The sequence below is a fragment of the Crinia signifera genome, chromosome 1 (genome assembly GCF_055691185.1).
Source record: "Crinia signifera chromosome 1, ASM5569118v1, whole genome shotgun sequence".
NCBI lineage: Eukaryota > Metazoa > Chordata > Amphibia > Anura > Myobatrachidae > Crinia > Crinia signifera.
The window spans coordinates 226,740,924-226,760,877 of NC_139217.1; the positions used below are offsets into that span (position 1 = coordinate 226,740,924).

Sequence of the window (19,954 nt, forward strand, 5' to 3'; positions counted from 1 at the left end):
CGTTAAAATTTTTTGGGGACATTTAAGGGTTAATTGGGCCTAATTCAGGGTTAATATGGCCAAATCGGGTCAATTGAGCCATTTAACAGTGAAATCGCGGTCAATCAGCCTTTTTTAACATTGTTCCCTATGGGAAAATCGCGGTGATCGCGGTCATCGCGGGCATCGCGACCATCCAATTTTACCCGCGATGCCCGCGATTACCGCGATCACCGCGATTTTTACCCGCGATGACCACGATTTTGATCGGTGGCGCCGTGCTAAGTAAAGAGTACCGAAAGTTGTAACGTCGGGCAGTAGAATAATTGGGGTTGTTTACCAAGCATCAATTATGTATAGGAAAAATGGCTCCTCTCAAATTTTGAGGGATCCCTCGCATCCTAGTGGAGAGCTGTTCTCCTTATTACCATCAAATAAAATATATCGCTCCATTTTGTGTAAGACTAGTCATTTTAGAGAGAGTTTCTTCCCACAGGCAATTCAGATTTTATATAAATAGTAGGAGAGTGTTTAGTTGTAAATTTGGTGAGGAAGCACAGTTTTGTTTTCTTGATGTTTTTATTTTTTTGTTTTGTTTATGTTGTATTGTTTACATTTGAATTTCGTTAACTGTTCATATTTTATGTGGGCAATTGATGATAAAGATATTATTATTATTATTATTATTATTATTATATTAAAGTGTCTCTCTCTGGTGCTCCAGAAATCTTATTAGCTGAATGGAACCGGTAGCATACTTCTGTGTTTAAATGGCTCCTGCAAAAATGTATAATGAATTGTATTTCAGAGAGCATGTAATGTCATAGACCATGAACAGCTTCAAGACTTAAGGGCCCAATTATTGGGTTTCAGACCTGATTACTATAAATTCTTATTTCCGCTATTCATGGCAACAACAATTTATGTGCCATCTTCATAAATATTTTGACAAGGAATCACATACACTGGATAAGTTCAAATCTTTGTCTTTATTTTGTAGGTAAACATCATACCAGGTAAACAGCATAGGAAAGGAAGGTTACAGCATTGTAGCATACAGATGTTACAGCATAGTAGAAACTCCTCAGTATGTCCCAGTGATTCCAACCATAGCTCACACCCTCGGCCTATCACCTTGGTGGCTATTCCACCATCAGAAACACTGACCTTCTGCCATGAAAATCAGGAAGCAAAGGTGATGCTAACTCAGTTCACCCTTCACTTCTCACCATTTCTGTTCAATGGGGATTTTAGTGTCTCTCTCCAAAAGTGTATTCAATGCACAAATTGCGAGTCCTGCTGGTTTCTTTTTTTACAGCAGTTCACCATTTTTCCCTCGGCATCTTTTTTAGGTGAACTGTAGGACTATCTTTGTTAAAGTTGTTATTTTTTTTGTTTTTTATGGCTTATAAATTAAAAAAAATGTACTCTAATGTATTTATTGCAAGTGCCATAATGCTGTACTTCTATATTAATTTATTTGGAATTAATAAGTTATTTTAATGGTAACCAATAAGAAATCATTTTGGAATGCTCCTAGTAATTTCCCATGCTTCCTCACCTAACCCCCAAACAGGCTTTTAAACACACTAACAATTATAAAATAAATTAAATAAAAACACAGGGCAAAGAAACAATGCTAAAAGCACAACACAAGGATAAAGGCCAAACAGAACAAAATACACCCTGCACAAACCCAATTAAAATAGTCACACAGCCATTTGTTGTAAAATAAATACTGAACAAAACATTTACCTTTCTAAACCTTTGTAAAAAAATACAAGTCCACAAATGTGAGGAACACGCTGCTGAGAATATCCCAGTCTGACCAGCTCACAGAGCAGGAGATAACAGAAGTCTCCAGTTACAGCTCTCCCATTTGAACTCGCATAATTATGCTAAGTTCGCAAAAGGGGTCAGTGAGCTGGACACACGTTGAATACTGAGGAAGCCAGAAATGAGGAGATAAGAAAAAGTGGTGAGCACTTCAGCGAGATCACAGGGACACAGAACAGTGAGCGGTGAGCCAGACTCTCAAAAAACATTGAATACTCCTCTTAGAGTTTATCAAAATAATTTTGACTAAGTGTTGTTAGTGCTTGGAGTGCATCAACAATGATCTTTTTTCTGTATGTACTAGAAGGCTCAGTAGGGCAGCATCTCTTATTATGCTTAAAAATAGGGCGTGCAGTCCAGGTTCACCCTTTTTCCTCTATATTTTGATGTGACATTTTTACATGCGATAAATTGCATGCAGTTTATCGCATGTAAAACTTCTGGGGAGCCAAAGGCGGGAGACAGGAGAATAAAAAAAACACTTTAAAAAGAATGGACGGCTGCTAATAGAGCTCTAAAATGCCAAGGAGATTACTTATTCGATAATAATGCTAAAAATAATGCTAATAATAATATTGTTAGTAGTATTACAATAATAAAAATAATAATTATTAACTAATAAAAAAATGTCCTTATTATTCTTGTTAATTTCATCTGTTAACAAAATTATAATTTCGTATGAACAGCTTCTTATATAGCGCACACATATTCTGCAGTGCAGAGAATATTTGAACATTCACATCAGTCCCTGCCCCAGTGGAGTTTACAATCTATATTCCCTACCACCAGGTCCGGATTAACAATGGGCCTGATGGAGCTACAGCTCCAGGCCCAATCTCCAAATAGGCCCATTTTGTAGCTGAGGGTCAGGGCTTTCCAACAAGCCCAGCCCCGCATTGCTAGCCTCCCGGGAACTGGAGATACCGCCAGGCAAAGCTGGCACATTTTCCCCATAGGATAACATGAGACCCGCTAATTCCAACCCCCACCTGGTTCCAACGGCATCACAGAAGCTAACCCAAAATGCTGGACCTTCAATCTGATACCAGGTTGGTCCATATGGGTTCATTGGTTCCAGAGATATTGCGGGTAAAACGATTTTTTCATTTCTGAAATGTAATTTTATGGCTGTTCATGTTGTTTGAGGACAGATTTCTCTGGAACCCAATGGCCCAGTTTCACAGGGCCCAAAATCATTTGAAAATCATTAGAATCCCACATGTAAATGGGTCAGCTGGCTCTGAAGATATAGCTGGTTGTTTAAAGGGGGGGGGGGGGTAGTTTTCTCTCATCACACCACCAGAAAATGCAGGAACTAGGCTGGTGTAATAGGGGCCAGCCCGGGTAAATCCCTGCATTTTCTAGTGTGAAAGGGGTATTATTTCAAATAGCCGGGACCTGCATTGCTCTGAAAACAGCCGGGCAGCCCCCTGCTCTCTGTCCGTCTGTCAATGGCTGTCATTTCTGCCCGGTGGCGGCTGTCCCCCAGTTACCGCAAGCAGGTATTCCCCCTTGGCAATGAGCATGCAATTTCACATGGCAATGAGCATGGAACCCCTGGCAATGAGCATATAGGTAAGCAGCACTTATGTAGCATAATTTTTAATAGGCATTATGGTGTTTGGCTTGATAAATAATGGACATTATGCTGTGCGGCTTAACATGCAATGGGCATTATAGTGTAAATTTTGAATGCGCGCCTTTGGCGTTTTATGTTTATGAAGCATATTGTGCATTATTGCTCAATCTGTTTGGTATAGTGTGTATTTTGGCTCACAATCCATGTGGCAAAATGGAAATTTTGCCTTAATCTGTGTGACATAACGTGAATTTTTACTCAATCCGTGTGCCATAGTGTGAATTTCGGCTCACTCGGTGTGAATTTTTGCTCATTCCATGTGGCATAAGGTGTAAGAGGCAAGTACAGTATAAAGGGGTTACTATTTTGTTGCATTATTTGTATAAGGAGTATATGAGGTCCGGTATGATATGCCAGTGGTCGGAATCCCGGCGGTCAAAATACCGACTCCGGAATCCCGAACGCTGCAATGCCGACAAGGGGGGGCTGTGGATCGCTCCCCCTTGCAGGCACACTGCGCTGGCCACGCAGCGAGCCCGGTGCCTCGCTACGCTCGGCACACTATTTTATTCTCCCACTATGGGTGTCGTGGACACCCAAAGAGGGACAAAGGGCCGGCATTGCGGTGGTCGGGATTCCGGCATCGGTATTTCGACCGTTGGGATTCCGACCGCCGACATATTGACCGCATCCCGGTATATGGAGTGGTAAACTTAGGTGACCACATAAAAGGTGCTGAAATGTTGTCTACCAAGTTTTGGCTTTCAGTATTTTTTTTATGACTGGAGTGCAGCCTCACCCCGCAAGTATCTTACGATCTTAGGACATCAGCATCCTGTGGGTGCACCTTTGGAGGGCACCCGCCAATATATCTCCCTGCATTTTTCCTATGCCAACCCCCTGCCTTTTCCAGGCATATGTAATTAGTTGAAAGTAGTTACACAAATAGAGACACACCCATGAGCAGACCACCCAACCAGAACACTGGCCACGCCCCCCACATTAGTAGGTGCTGGCCACAACCCCTATTATTGCGCACAATAGGCCCTTGATAATTTTCAGCTCCAGGCCTATTTAGACCTTAATCTGGCTCTGCCTACCACATGTACATGTACACATAGACATTCTAGGGTTAATTTTGATAAGAGCCAAATAACCTACCAGTATAGTTTTAGATTGTGGGAGAAAACCCACACAAGTACAGGGAGAATAAACAAACTCCACACAGTTAGGGCCATGATGGGAGTAGAACCCATTACCTCAGCGCTGTGAGGCAGTAATGCTAACCAATACACCATCCGTACTGCCCCAACAATTCATGAATAATTACAATATTATGCTTAAATGCATTCGCAAAATCAGAGTAATGGTTCGTGAAGATGATTTGTATACCAAAGCATTAAATAATGTTTGTGCTCAGGGTACCTTGAAAACTGAATTTAGGGCATTATTCAGCATGGATAGCTAATTAAAAAATTCAAAGCGGACTGTGAGGAGAAAGCCAGACAGAAAGAAAAAAAGAGGACCCTTGCAAAATTGTGAATGGATGGCAAATAGCTATGTTTTCACAGATCCATTTGAAAAAGCCTAACATCAAACAGTTTTTTCCATCTGTGTCAGTCTAAGGCAGGGGTCCTCAAACTTTTTAAACCAGGGGCCAGGTTACTGTCCCTCAGACTGTTGGAGGGCCGGACTATAGTAAAAAAAAAATTAAAATGTGTGTGTATGTATATATATAAATATATATATATATATATATATATATACACACTGCGCAGCATGCACTGTACATCCCCCGCATGTACAATTGTACACAGTAATGGCAGCCACCACAACAGACAGGGGCGGGGGATGTACAGTGCATGCTGCGCAGTGTGTATATATATATATATATATATATATATATATAATTTTAAAAATATTTATATATACTGTATATGATGATGTGGGAGATGTGCATCCATTGTATAGGAGTCCTTGCCATGATGTGGGGGGATGGTGGGCCACAGCCACATGGTGCTGGCGTTACACCTTCATAATTGATGTGTTGCCATGTAATATCTCCACATACCCCCAACCAGTCACGGCCTCCTCTCACCCGAAAGATAATATGCACTCCCGACTTCACTGCTCCCTCCCTCGTCCGGCTCCTCTCTCCGGATTCAGCTACCCTCCTCTCAGCCGCAGCGTGTGTCGTGATGTCACATGCATAGGATAAGCTTAAGCAGGGAGCGGGGTCAGACCAGCAGACACTGCTGCTTCCCCTGACGTCCCAGGCCACGCCCCCGCCCGTCCATTCGCCAGCCAGCCTGCCCGTCCATCCTCCCGGCTCTCGGCAAGTGAGAAAGTGAGAGTGATTGCCGCGCAAGCGCTTGGGCAAACCAGGCGGGCCGCATAAAAGTCCTCAGCGGGCCGCATCTGGCCCGCGGGCCGTAGTTTGAGGACCCCTGGTCTAAGGCTTCAATTAATCAGCCCACAAATCAGGCTGGAAGTCAGTGGCGTAACTATAAATTTTGCTCCCCCCAGCCAAAATATTTTCTGGCGCCCCCCCCTCCATACTGCCGATTATACATTATGCAACATATAATATATGTAATCAATGAAGAGGCGGCACTCCAAGACTTGCACAGTACAGTGTGCCAAAAAAACACAAAACTTACTTTTTAAATGCTCATTGTACACCCCTGTACTCGCTGCTTTGTGGTGGGGAAACAGGGAAGTAAGTAAGGTGCCTGTCAGACATCACAGAGTTAGACTCCGCAAAGGTCCATGTGAGGAGGAGCTGCTGCTGTGTCTGTGCATGCACAGCAGCACTCCCCAAGCAGCAGCGGCCATCTATGACAGTGGCAGCCAGCAGGGGCTGACTGGTAACTTTCAGCCTAGGGCATACCTCCCAACTTTTCATGTGAAGAAATAGGGACACTAAAAAGGGGGCGTGGCGTATGCAAATGAGGGCGCGGCTTATGCTAATTAGCCGCGACCTCATTTTCATACGAGAATAGACGCTGTGCGCATGCGCACAGCGTCTATTCTACTACATTGGGGGGTCTCCCAACTGCCACCCCCCCGCAGCGGGACAATGCCTGCCGCGGGTGGGACGTCGGGACAGGACCCGAAAATCGGGACTGTCCCGACGGAATCGTGACAGTTGGGAGGTATGGCCTAGGGGGCACACAGGCAAGTGGCCCCCTTTTTTTTACATGCGAATGAAGCTTAAAATGGGCATCAAAATGTTGGAGGCATGGTTTGCTTAACGTGAGTATGGAGCAGCAACAGGGAGAAAACAGCAACCACACACACACACACACACATATATTCTTATTTTTTACACACACATTCACACATACACACATTTTTACACACACATACACACACACTGACATGCAGATAAAATTAGACAAACACAGACAATAAAGAAAAAAATCAGCCTCCCCCTCCTACATAAACACACACTCACATGTATGGAACACTGACACGTATTTTCACACACACACACACACACACACACACACACACACACACACACACACACACACACACAAAATAAAGGAAATAGCAGCAAACCCCCCATACACACACATGTATGCTATGTAGTTACACATATATTTTTACATACACGCACACAATAATCCCCCCCCCCCCATACAAACATGTAAACAACACTGACATTTATTCTTATTCTGTGTGTCAGCCTTTAGCAGATAAATTATCCCCACCCCTGTCCCTTCTTCCCTCCAAAGCACTCACCCAGCTGCTGTAATGGGTGCAGGCTGCAGGAGGGAGGGAACAGAAGCTGCCCGTGAGGAGTAGGAGACGTCGGACTGAGGGGAGAGAGAGGAGGAAGTGAATAATGAGGTGAGGTCGTGACACAGGAGGGGAGTGGTCACCCGGGAGTGCAGCTCCATTGGTGACTGGTCCCAGGGGAGGGGCTGGCCACAACAGGATAGTTGCCTACGCTGTGTCTCTGTTCCGAGTCTGACTGCTTACTGCAGGGGGGGAGGTGCGGAGGGGGCTGCGAGGCTCCTGCGCCCCTGTGGAACTGGCTCCCCCCTGCGACCGCTGGGGCTGCGGAGGCTTATTTACGCCACTGCTGGAAGTAATCATCACTGACAGACTCACCTAAAAAATTCATTGGTGTGCCTGTATTTTCAAACACAACCAGAAAATTCAATTTTCCTGTCAATCAAACTGAAACATCTATGCGTAGAAATGTTTTGTTGCTGTTTGGTCCCATGCATGCGCAGTCATTCGATAATCGCTCGATTTGCGAATTCTGATTAGCTATGCAGGCTGAACTAGGCCCTTAAGGTGCCCATACACGTTACAATTATTGTATACAATATCGCATCTCATCGTATTCTTGGTTTTGCAATGAGATGAGATCTAGTACAAGCAACTTGGGCATCAGGATCAGCTGCATGTTTAAAACCGTGTGAGTTTGGCTAAACTTCTAGGAGATTTTGACGATCTAGTCAAAAATGCCTGCCAAAATCTCAACGTGCGTGCACACCTTTAGATGAAGCTAAACTTTTATTGTGACTCTATCTAAAAGCAAAGACAATACTGCTGAAACTGGCAGCTATTTTTTGGCATACGTGCTAGGGTTCAGATTAGTTGGGGGCTGCAAACAATCTAATCATTATCTATTATCTATTAAGACATGTTGAAAAAAACTGATCTATAAAATACAGATGTACTTAATAAATTCCTTAGTAGAACTCACTTACCTATTAGGTTATCAATGTTTTCACTCAGCTTGCTGACCTATTCATCTCCATGTAACTGATTCTCTGTACAAGAAACCAGAGAGGAGTTTCTATGGCATGTATGTGAGTTACAGTGATAATTATAGCTTGAAGGAAGTAACAACTACATATTATTTTTCCAGTGGTTACCATTAGTTTTGGTTTTCACTTTCATAAAATTATTAACCATTTCTCCACAGATAATGCTTTAGTGTCCCTAAATTTTATATATATATATATATATATATATATATATATATATATATATATATATATATATACACACACACACATATATACATATATACATACAGTGACTACAGGCTGCATGTTTCATCCATCATGTAAGCAATAGTAGTGCTTAAAAGAAAGACAGTATGTAGTTTGCAGTTTTAAGAAAACTATGATGGAGGTTTGTTTTTTTGCTGGAGTTTTAGACTGTGGTAACAAGTTACATTAATAATCTGTTATATTAGCTTTATTACCAGTGATTAATTTCCCATTAGGCATGTAAGGTGGTAATTGAATGCTTGTTGTGTTACTGTATATCCAGAATTTACCAGTAACTACAAAGTATATTAGAAGAAATTAATGGTGGCACTAGTACACCTAGTTGGGAGTCCCAATGTTCACACTTATTTGATGGTGATCACTTTCGTGTTTTGCTCAATAAAAAAGTTTTCTGATCCTCAGAGTACCCCAAAAAACGAAATATCACAGAGTCCTCTTGGTGTGTATCAATGAGTAACTAAACAAATAAATATTGGCCGTATGAAGGCAAATGTGAAACCGTACCAGATGTAGGCCTCTTCTTGGCCTGGTGTTTTTGTATGTTCTCATAGAATATAAACAAGTCTCCATCCTCACTTCAGAATATCATCAAAGACATAAAAAGAAATGCACTCCTCATAGTTTAAAAAGTAACAAAGATAGACTTTATTCATACATTAAAACACGTAACCAATAAAAAGTCTTAAAATATAAGGTGTTTGTAATAGTTCATCAGGTGGTGAATGTGAAATCCGCTTAGCACCTTCCAGATGAAGCCAAGTACAACGTACAACAGAAAATGACAAAAAATACCTGCGCTTCAAGACCGGTGCAACTGGATGCCCATGGCATACACCAAATGCCTGAAGCAAGTTATGACGTACAAGAAATGAATTGTGGCACCAGCACGCCTAGTTGGGAGTCCCATATTTCACACTATCCTGTACCACCTGTGGTACCACGTTACCACATGGTACCACAGGTGGTATAGGATAGTGTAAAAATTGGGACTCCCAACTAGTCATTCTTGTCATTTTCTGTTTACAAAGTATATCTACTTTACCTTATGCTATAATGAGTGCAGTGTTGATATAGGTTCTCAAACTTTCTTAAATCATGGTGCCCTAGAGAATCAACATTTTTTTTTTTCATTCCACACCCAGGATGGCTGCTAGTGGCAGCCACTAGCACTGGTTTTTCTATCACTTTGACCATAAGTACTTTGATTTTGTCCTGGTCCACCATAGATTATGCACAGCCTGCCACAGTATGCTGTCATCTTTAATAAATAAAACTATAGCACATGGTTGTTATTATTATTAATAATAAAACCAGGTGGTTGGGGATGGCACAGTAACAAGCAAAAAATATAAAAATGCCCCCCTGAAATCTATGCCCCCCTGAAATCTATGCCCCGAAGAAGCTACAATTTTATTGAAGCTATGTTTATTCACTGCGCATGTCTATCCAGGACCACCTTTGTCACACTATAACCACAACACACATAGTTCACATATACAGAATGAAATAACATGGCAAGTGGATTATATCTGATAAGCTGATAAATTATCCAATTTTAGGAACAGTGGAAGTGGGAACAGTGGAAAATTTCCTCACATGCAGTGGTGTGGCAATCCATAAAAAACAAAAACCAGAATAATAGACAGAAAAAATACAGGAAAGAAAGGGAGAGAGAGAACCCAGGGGGTGCGACCTCAGGCCAGAAGTTATTAAAGGGTTTGATTTTGGAAAGCCAACCAGGGACTTATCAAATAAGTTACAGATGTACCAAATTCGGGAAAGAAAGATTGCAAAAGATGGACTTTCCAGTCAGAGAATATGGTGTGTTATGAACAGCTCAGGAAACTTAGGGGGAAGAAGAAAACTGGATTTTTGTCTTACCTGTAAAATCCTTTTTTTCTTAATTCATGGTGGTTACTGGAACAGTGGGTGTGGGTGGAGCTCAGGCGACAGAGTACCAAGGAGAAAATAAATCTTTGTGCCCAGGCTCTTCCTCCTCATACCCAACCCCCATGGCCCTCAGGTTGTACCAAGCTAGCCTCCAGAAGAATGGGAAAGGAAGAAGGAGAGAAAGAGAAAACAACGACAGAAAGTGTCCAACCCTCAAGACAGCCAGGTGTGTAAGGATAGGTGTCCAGTGACCACCATGGATTAAGAAAAATGTATTTTACAGGTAAGACAAAAATCTATTTTTTTCTGGCATACCACTGGTGGTCACTGGAACAGTGGGATGTCCCAAAGCTGTCCCCTCACGGGAGGGAAAGTTCCTGAGTGTTACGGTTAACCCTTGGTGCTCCAGGAAAAACAGAACAAACAAACCGATGCAGGGGAATGCTGGGTGTTTAATGAAAAAATAACAAAGAACACAGGAACTAATGCGGAAGACAACAGGAACAAACTTGAATGCTCTTGAAACAAAATACAAAGTGGCTGGGGAACAGAATAAACAACGAGGTACCGAGTACAGATGCAGATGATCCGGCAGTTGGCTGAGACTGAGGCACAAGACACCAGGCAATGGCTGTAGGAGACTGAGGCTGAGGCACAAGACACGAGGAAATGGCTGAAGGAGGCTGAGGCACAGGACATGAGACAATGGCTGAAGGAGGCTGAGGCACAAGACACGAGGCACAGGACACGAGGAAATGGCTGAAGGAGGCTGAGGCTGAGGCACAGGACACAAGACAATGGCTGAAGGAGGCTGAGGCACAGGACATGAGCTGGAAACACTCCTTTCCACAACAGGAAAATAGAAACAATGACCAGCCCTGAGTGCTGGTCTGAGGAGGACTAAATAGGCCGCTCACAGGTGTCCAATTGAGCAGATTGCCTCCAATCATCAGGCACCTGATTCCTCAGAGTCTGGAGACAGAGAGACAAGTCCACAGGTGCCTGATGCCCCTAGTGGTGATATACAGGGATACAGAAATGCCTAACATTATGCCCCCCTGAAGAAGGCGGATTCCAGACGCCTAGAGTGTCATCTTCTCCTGTTCTTCTTCTTCTTGTTCTTCTTAAAACCAGACGAAGGAGCCATAACGAGACCAGCCTCTTGGAGAGAGTCCTTCAGAAGATCCCAAATCTCGGGTGGACCAAACCTTTTGGTAATTGCCTCAGTGAAAGCAGCCAAATTGTACAATGCTGGGTCTTTAGTCTTCACCAGAAAATGAGCCCATGTCAATGCCTCCCCTCTAAACCTAATCAACATGTTGGCAATCAGTTCCTCCATAGTTGTCCCTTCCCAAGGCTGGCAGAAGAAAGAATTGAGCATGGTGATATCTCCATCAAAATAGATGGGCTGGACTTCCTCGAAATCCTCTTCTGACACCAAAGGCACCTGGGTCCTGACTGGCATCTCTGGAACACAGAAGTCTGACACAGCAGGTGGAACCTCAGAGACATCGGGTGGACCCTCACGGACCTCTGGCACATCGGGTGGACCCTCAGGGACCTCTGGCACATCGGGTGGACCCTCAGGGACCTCTGGCACATCGGGTGGACCCTCACGGACCTCTGGCACATCGGGTGGACCCTCACGGACCTCTGGCACATCGGGTGGACCCTCACGGACCTCTGGCACATCGGGTGGACCCTCACGGACCTCTGGCACATCGGGTGGACCCTCACGGACCTCTGGCACATCGGGTGGACCCTCAGGGACCTCTGGCACATCGGGTGGAAATGCTCTGAAAGAAAAAACATCGCAACTGACGGCCGACACGGCGGCCCTCAATTTATGCCCAATGGAATCAGCAGGAGCGGACTCAAGACAGGGGGGCGCAGGAGTCACAGAAGCGTCCTCAGGCCCGGAGGCCAGGGCAGAAGCGTCCTCAGGCCCGGAGGCCAGGGCAGAAGCGTCCTCAGGCCCGGAGGCCAGGGCAGAAGCGTCCTCAGGCCCGGAGGCCAGGGCAGAAGCGTCCTCAGGCCCGGAGGCCAGGGCAGAAGCGTCCTCAGGCCCGGAGGCCAGGGCAGAAGCGTCCTCAGGCCCGGAGGCCAGGGCAATAACGTCCTCTGACCCGGAGGCCAGGGCAATAACGTCCTCTGACCCGGAGGCCAGGGCAATAACGTCCTCTGACCCGGAGGCCAGGGCAATAGCGTCCTCTGACCCAGAGGCCAGGGCAATAGCAACCCCCTCCTGGGGCTGGATAGGACCCCCTCCTGGGGCTAGACAGACGGAACCCCCTCCTGGGGCTAGACAGACGGAACCCCCTCCTGGGGCTAGACAGACGGTACCCCCTCCTGGGGCTAGACAGAAGGAACCCCCTCCTGGGGCTAGACAGACGGAACCCCCTCCTGGGGCTAGACAGACGGAACCCGCTCCTGGGGCTAGACAGACGGAACCCCCTCCTGGGGCCAGAACATCGGGCTCCTTGGCGGGGACCGGATCATCGGGCTCCTTGGCGGGGACCGGATCATCGGGCTCCTTGGCGGGGACCGGATCATCGGGCTCCTTGGCGGGGACCGGATCATCGGGCTCCTTGGCGGGGACCGGATCATCGGGCTCCTTGGCGGGGACCGGATCATCGGGCTCCTTGGCGGGGACCGGATCATCGGGCTCCTTGGCGGAGACCGGGACATCGGACCCTCTGGCGGAGACCGGGACATCGGACCCTCTGGCGGAGACCGGGACATCGGACCCTCTGGCGGAGACCGGGACATCGGACCCTCTGGCGGAGACCGGGACATCGGACCCTCTGGCGGAGACCGGGACATCGGACCCTCTGGCGGAGACCGGGACATCGGACCCTCTGGCGGAGACCGGGACATCGGACCCTCTGGCGGAGACCGGGACATCGGACCCTCTGGCGGAGACCGGGACATCGGACCCTCTGGCGGAGACCGGGACATCGGACCCTCTGGCGGATGTTGGCCTCCCCCCAAGAAATTCCTCAGACTGTAGAGACTCTGGCTGGGCAGCTCTGGGTAGAGACTCTGGCTGGGCAGCTCTGGGTAGAGACTCTGGCTGGGCAGCTCTGGGTAGAGACTCTGGCTGGGCAGCTCTGGGTAGAGACTCTGGCTGGGCAGCTCTGGGTAGAGACTCTGGCTGGGCAGCTCTGGGTAGAGACTCTGGCTGGGCAGCTCTGGGTAGAGACTCTGGCTGGGCAGCTCTGGGTAGAGACTCTGGCTGGGCAGCTCTGGGTAGAGACTCTGGCTGGGCAGCTCTGGGTAGAGACTCTGGCTGGGCAGCTCTGGGTAGAGACTCTGGCTGGGCAGCTCTGGGTAGAGACTCTGGCTGGGACTTGGCCAGAAGTTCCCCAATTTTAGGCCTGCGATTGGGACAGGAGTTCAAGAAGTGCTCAGGGCTGGCACAATACAAGCACAAAAAGTTATTCCTGCGAAAGTCACGCTCTGTTGCAGATAGCGGAGCACGAGGACCACCAGTTACTGTATGGACTATATTTGGAGCCACAGCGACCGATGGTAAAAGAGTATCTTGAGGACAGGAATAACTGGTAGGCCCCTCTTGCGGTATGGAGGATTGTTTTGCGGTCACATGTCCAGGAATACCAGAAGCAGAATGAACTTGTAGCAATGCAGACATTTTCTTCAGAAAGTCAGGCAAAATAAAATTATGTCTGCATGCAAAGGGTTAATTGTAGTTTTTTCACAGGAGTCATCAGCAAACCTGCAAACACCAGGGAGCTCTGCACACAAGGTTTCAATTAGAGAATCCAGACTGACATGTCCTTTAGTATTCTCTTGTCTGTTTGGGCTGGTCATTATGTTACGGTTAACCCTTGGTGCTCCAGGAAAAACAGAACAAACAAACCGATGCAGGGGAATGCTGGGTGTTTAATGAAAAAATAACAAAGAACACAGGAACTAATGCGGAAGACAACAGGAACAAACTTGAATGCTCTTGAAACAAAATACAAAGTGGCTGGGGAACAGAATAAACAACGAGGTACCGAGTACAGATGCAGATGATCCGGCAGTTGGCTGAGACTGAGGCACAAGACACCAGGCAATGGCTGTAGGAGACTGAGGCTGAGGCACAAGACACGAGGCACAGGACACGAGGAAATGGCTGAAGGAGGCTGAGGCACAGGACATGAGACAATGGCTGAAGGAGGCTGAGGCACAAGACACGAGGCACAGGACACGAGGAAATGGCTGAAGGAGGCTGAGGCACAGGACACAAGACAATGGCTGAAGGAGGCTGAGGCACAGGACACGAGACAATGGCTGACGGAGGCTGAGGCACAGGACATGAGCTGGAAACACTCCTTTCCACAACAGGAAAATAGAAACAATGACCAGCCCTGAGTGCTGGTCTGAGGAGGACTAAATAGGCCGCTCACAGGTGTCCAATTGAGCAGATTGCCTCCAATCATCAGGCACCTGATTCCTCAGAGTCTGGAGACAGAGAGACAAGTCCACAGGTGCCTGATGCCCCTAGTGGTGATATACAGGGATACAGAAATGCCTAACACTGAGCTGCAGAGAGAACACTACGCCTGAAGGCAGAGTCCGAGGAGACAAAAGTGTCAAAATGATAAAAACTAATGTGTGAACGGAGGACCAGATTGCAGCACGACACAACTGCTCCACCGAGGCTCCCCGACCCGCCACCCAGGAAGGTCCCACCGAGTGAACTGAATGAGCTGGAATGGACAAGAGGAGCGGACGGTTAGCCAACAAATAAGCCTGCTTGATGGTAAGATGGTAAGACGCAACCAACGGGTCAGCGTTTTTTTTTTAATGCCGGCCAACCACTCTTAGCGGCATCGTATAAAACAAACAGGGAATCAGCAAAGGTTTTGTCCAGTCCACATAAATGCGCAATGCCCGGACAACATCCAAAGAACAGAGGTCCGGAGAATCCTCTGACAGGGAGAAAGCCGGGACAACAATCTCCTAGTTCAGGTGAAACTGAAAGACTACCTTCAGGAGGTGGCCCAAACAAGTATGGTGAACCGCCCTATCCAGATGGAAGACCAAAAAGGGGGAGGCCTGGGACAAGGCTGACAAATCAGATATCCAATGCGCCAAAGCCACCGCCAAACAGTCTACATAAGCATCCACCTAAGGTAACGCTTCCCATTTCGAGTGGTCCGACTGGTCAAAAGGATAAAATGAAGTCAGGCACTTAGACATCAGAATTTTTTTATTGGGGTGTGACCAAGCTTCCAGTAAAATGTTCAGTTGCGTAGATGGAGGAAACATGGCTGGATCCTTCTTTCACTTGAAAAAAGGGACGTTGGTCGGTTCTGGCTGGGCATCCTTAATCTTTAAGGATGTACGTACCACCTTAACAAGGGAATCCACATGGGCTTAGCTCACCCGAGTTGGAATCCTTGTCCGTGTTGACCGCCAGCACTTCCCCATCAGAACCAGCCTCCAACCCAGAGTCGTCAGTGGAGTTGGGATACGCAGCAGCTCTGTGAGGTTGCTTGCGCCTAGGTGAGGAGACCATCAAATTCTGGAGTGAGCTGGAGACCTGGACTAAACCTTGCACAGACGTAGAAAGGCTTTATACCCAGGCTGGTTCTGGAAGCGGCTGCTGGGGAACTGATACAATCATATCTGTAGCCAGAGCCGTCGGCTGAGGAGGCTACACTGGGGCCCTAACCCCTGCCAATTGTGAGGCGAGCTCTCTCATGTCTGATGAGAGAGGTGCAGCCCAGTCCGGTTCGGTCAGAGGAACCGACCTAGAGGGGTGGGCCTGAGAGGCTTTGACAGACCAGCAGTCACACAAATCAGAATGGCCCAGTTCATGGGATGAACATTTTTCATTGAATGTAGTGCAAGTATAGGCTCGCAACATAGAAACAGACTTTAGCTTTGGACCCCTTGGAAGACATAATGGCCCTTATTCAGATCTGATCGCAGTACAAATTTGTTCTCAAAACCATGTGCACTGCAGGTGGGGCAGATGTAACATTATTTTTACACTGCAATTTAGATTTCAGTTTCAAAACACCCCAACCAAATGTAACTCTCTTTGCACATGTTACGTCTGCCCCACCTGCAGTGCACATGGTTTTGCCCATTTTAAGAACAAGTTTGTACTGCGATCAGATCTGAAAAAGGGCCAATGTCTAGCAGCTCAACCTAGCCCTGGCTGAAAGAAAACAGCTATAATAGTGTCTACAGATAACTGTAATAAGTGAGACAGCAGCCCTTAAACAGTTTCTGTGTGTATGCAGCTAACAGAAAAAGTTCAGGCAATATAAAAGGCACATACGCTCAGTCTACACAAACTAAAAGAGTGTGGGAGCAGAGCTGCAAACCTGGTCCTGGACTGGGTATGGGTCGCGGGGAGCAGAAGGCTGGGGTACACTTCTCCGGAGACAGCGTGGAGCTTAATGACGGTCAGATGCTGAGGAGGGGGCAAGAGAAGTGAGCCTCAGTGCAGGAGGACCTATAGAATGTCGGTTGTGGAGGCGGGCGCTGGGTTGAAAGCCTGCCTCCTCCTGGAATCTTAGTGGGGACTACAATGGCTGCTGAGTCTGCCTAATCCCCGGCGATCTACTGGATGCACTGCATGAAAGTGCACCACTGCCAGGGTCACCGGAGGATGCCCCCCCTCTGGTGACACACCACCCACTAATGTACCCCCCGCCTCCACCTCCACACCCCCTCTGGTGGGTGCCCACCCCTGGCAGAGGAACAGAGGAGAACCGCTCCCATGGTAGTAGCTTACCCGGAACTGCTGGCGGTGTCTCTGTGTGCTGCTGAGTCAGCGGCAGGTCTGGCCGTGCAGGTCAGTGAGCCGCTTCATTTCGGGAGGCAGCCGCGTGGGATCCACAGCAAACACCGTGGGCTCGCCCCTGTAAAAATAATAAGTAAAAATGAAAAAACAAATTCTAAACTAAAAAGGCTTCCTCAGTCACCCTCACCAGGGGCACCAAGAAATAACTGGTGTCGGGTTATGGGGAGGAGGAGCCAGGGCCGTCTTTTCATATGGGCTTAAAGGGAACTTGCCCAGGGGCCCCAGGTGTATAAGGGCCCTATACTGATAGCTGAGGATCCCCTTTTTCCAGGGATATCAGAATTTTGAAAGTCGGCCCTGGGGAAATGGAGATATCCAACTTCAAAGCAGCAGTCCAGATCCGACCAGTTAATTGCAGTTCCCAGTCAGTTTTCTCAGGTTCTTTCTGACTTAAGGCCCCCTTACATTATGCGATTTGGGCACGATTTTGCCCGATTCGGATGAATCGGGCCGTGAAATCGTCCCAAATCGCATATGATGACATCCCCTCCGACCCGATGCGCGGCCCCGTGCGCATCGGATCGGAGATGGGAGGTCGGACGGGCTGCACATAAGATTTGCTAAATCTTATGTGCTGCCCGGAGCCGTGCTCCCCCACAACAGGGGACCTACCAGAGTCAGGCGCAGGGAGCCGGGCAGCATCAGCGGGAGCAGGGGGGGCGGCGCAGAGTACCAGGGAGCCGGGCAGGAGAAGACGCTGCAGCAGCAGCACTTCAGAAAAAAAAGGGCCATACAAACGCATAGGAAGCCATTCATTGGCTGAGACCTCTCTCAGCCAATCAGCGAGAGGTCAGCGAGAGGTCTCAGCCAATCAATGGCTTCCTATTCGTTTGTATGGGGTTTTTCTTTTTTTTTGGAAGTGCTGCTGCTGCATCGTGTTCTCCTGCCCGGCTCCCTGGTACTCTGCGCCGCCGCCCCCCCTGCTCCCTGCCCAGCGGCTTCCTGCCCGGCTCCCTGCACCCCGACCCCCCCCCCTGCCCACTCTCTGTTTGCGGGCATATTCCTGCTGCTGTCCCCCGCTCCCATTGTCCCTGCAGCTCCCCGGGAGTGGCATGTGATAAATCGCATGCGATTTATCACATGCAAAACTTGGCACATGAAGTGCCATCGCATGTGATCCCTCCCGGGGAGCTGCTGGGACAATCGGGTCCGACTTGTCGTTATGACAAGTCGGACAAATGTAAGGGGGCCTTTAGTGTTTTTCTGACAGTATATGCCAAAGGGATGCAGTTAAAATCCCTGCGGTCGGGATCCCGGCGTTCAGAATCCCGACCGCCGAAATCCCGACACTTTCTCCCTCCTGGGGTGTCCACGACACCCCTGGAGGGAGAATAAATTAGTGTGCCGAGCATAGCGAGGCACCGGGCCCGCTGCGTGGCGAGCGCAGCGAGCCCACAAGGGGGGGGGGGGGGCGATCCACGTCCCCCCCTTGTCGGGATTTCGGCGGTCGGGATTCCGGCGTCGGGATTTTGAACGCCGGGATCCCGACCGCCGGGATTTCATACTGCTTCCATGCCAAAAGCTGGGACTCTCCCCTTTCTGTCGACACTAGCCTCTTGCCTCTATCTAGCCCAGAACCAGAGATAACAGCCTTCCAGCAGCCAGTCCCTGCTCCAGCTCCAAACGTCTGGTTTACAGTTTTATATTTTTGTCAATGGATTGCTCTGGATCAGTCCTGATCTCTGATCCCCAAGTCCCCAGCACCTTCTGAAAGGTGGGAATCTAGGTTTTTATACTATTGAAGGCTAAGATATCTATTTCCAGATAATGGAGATATCTGCAGTCAAACAAGCTGCACTTCCACCGGAAAATGACGAATATTAAGCTCACTCCATTATCCAACCCTCCACTGCGTATAAAACACCCATTACCTCCCTGGAAGTAATTTACAACAGTGCCCCCGTCCACACGTTAGTGTTCTCTCTCCCACCACCTGTGCAGTAAAGGAGTAATTAGCAGAAGTTACTGCTCCAGGTCCTACATGTTGAGTGGAAGATAGAGCACCCCCTGCCACCCGTGGGACATCAAAGCTGCTGCTGATAGCACCCCCCACTCCTAGGAGGGGAGAATGGGTAAGGGCCCCAGTGCATTGCTTTGCCCAAAGATTTCTATTCTCTGTTCCCTGTTGCCTGAGCTCCACCCACACCCACTGTCCCAGTGACCACCAGTGGTATGCCAGAAAAAAATATTTTTAGTAAGGTACAGAAACATTAAGACCACCAGATATGGAGTACCCTCCTCAGAATAACCTCTACAACATCTGTACAAAGCATCAGCATCAATTGTTCGCAACCTGGAGGGTACATACAAGACCTTATTCTGGTTAATTTGCTCGGATGCAAATTATCACCCTTGCAAGTGAACCAGATCCTGCCTTGGGAATGGTAGTATGCCAGAGTGGTTGCGAATGTTTGTTTTACATAACATCCATTCGCAGCCTACAGGGAAACACCCACATCATTCAATGGTTGCCAACCTTCAAATGATGTGAAACATGCACGCAGATCTAAGGTTGCTCAGAGCAACCTTAGATCTGCATGCACATTCGGAGGGAAGTGGGCGGGCAGCTGACATCCGGTGATGTCAGCTGCCCGCCCCACACCCGCGTCATCGGCCCTTTACCATGAGACTACCTAGCATTTTCATGGAAACACCCATAAAATGCTGGGCGTTTCCATATGGTAATGTCCCGACACGCCGCCCCACGCCCTCAGTTCGCAAGGCTGGGTGCATGGACCCAGCGCATGCGCAGAAATGTGCATGCGCAAAGTGAATATATCAGCCCTGTGGGAATGCACACGGCCTTGC

General features: G+C 47.8%; 1 protein-coding gene across 1 annotated transcript in view; it reads right to left on the reverse strand.

The window, feature by feature from the left end:
- Positions 1 to 8,226, reverse strand: part of MATK (megakaryocyte-associated tyrosine kinase) — a 139,106-nt gene extending 130,880 nt beyond the window's left edge. The window contains exon 1 of the mRNA XM_083179349.1: positions 8,122 to 8,226. The gene's annotated coding sequence lies outside the window, so the exon portion shown is untranslated. The remainder of the gene's footprint in view (positions 1 to 8,121) is intronic.
- Positions 8,227 to 19,954: the final 11,728 nt, after the last annotated feature.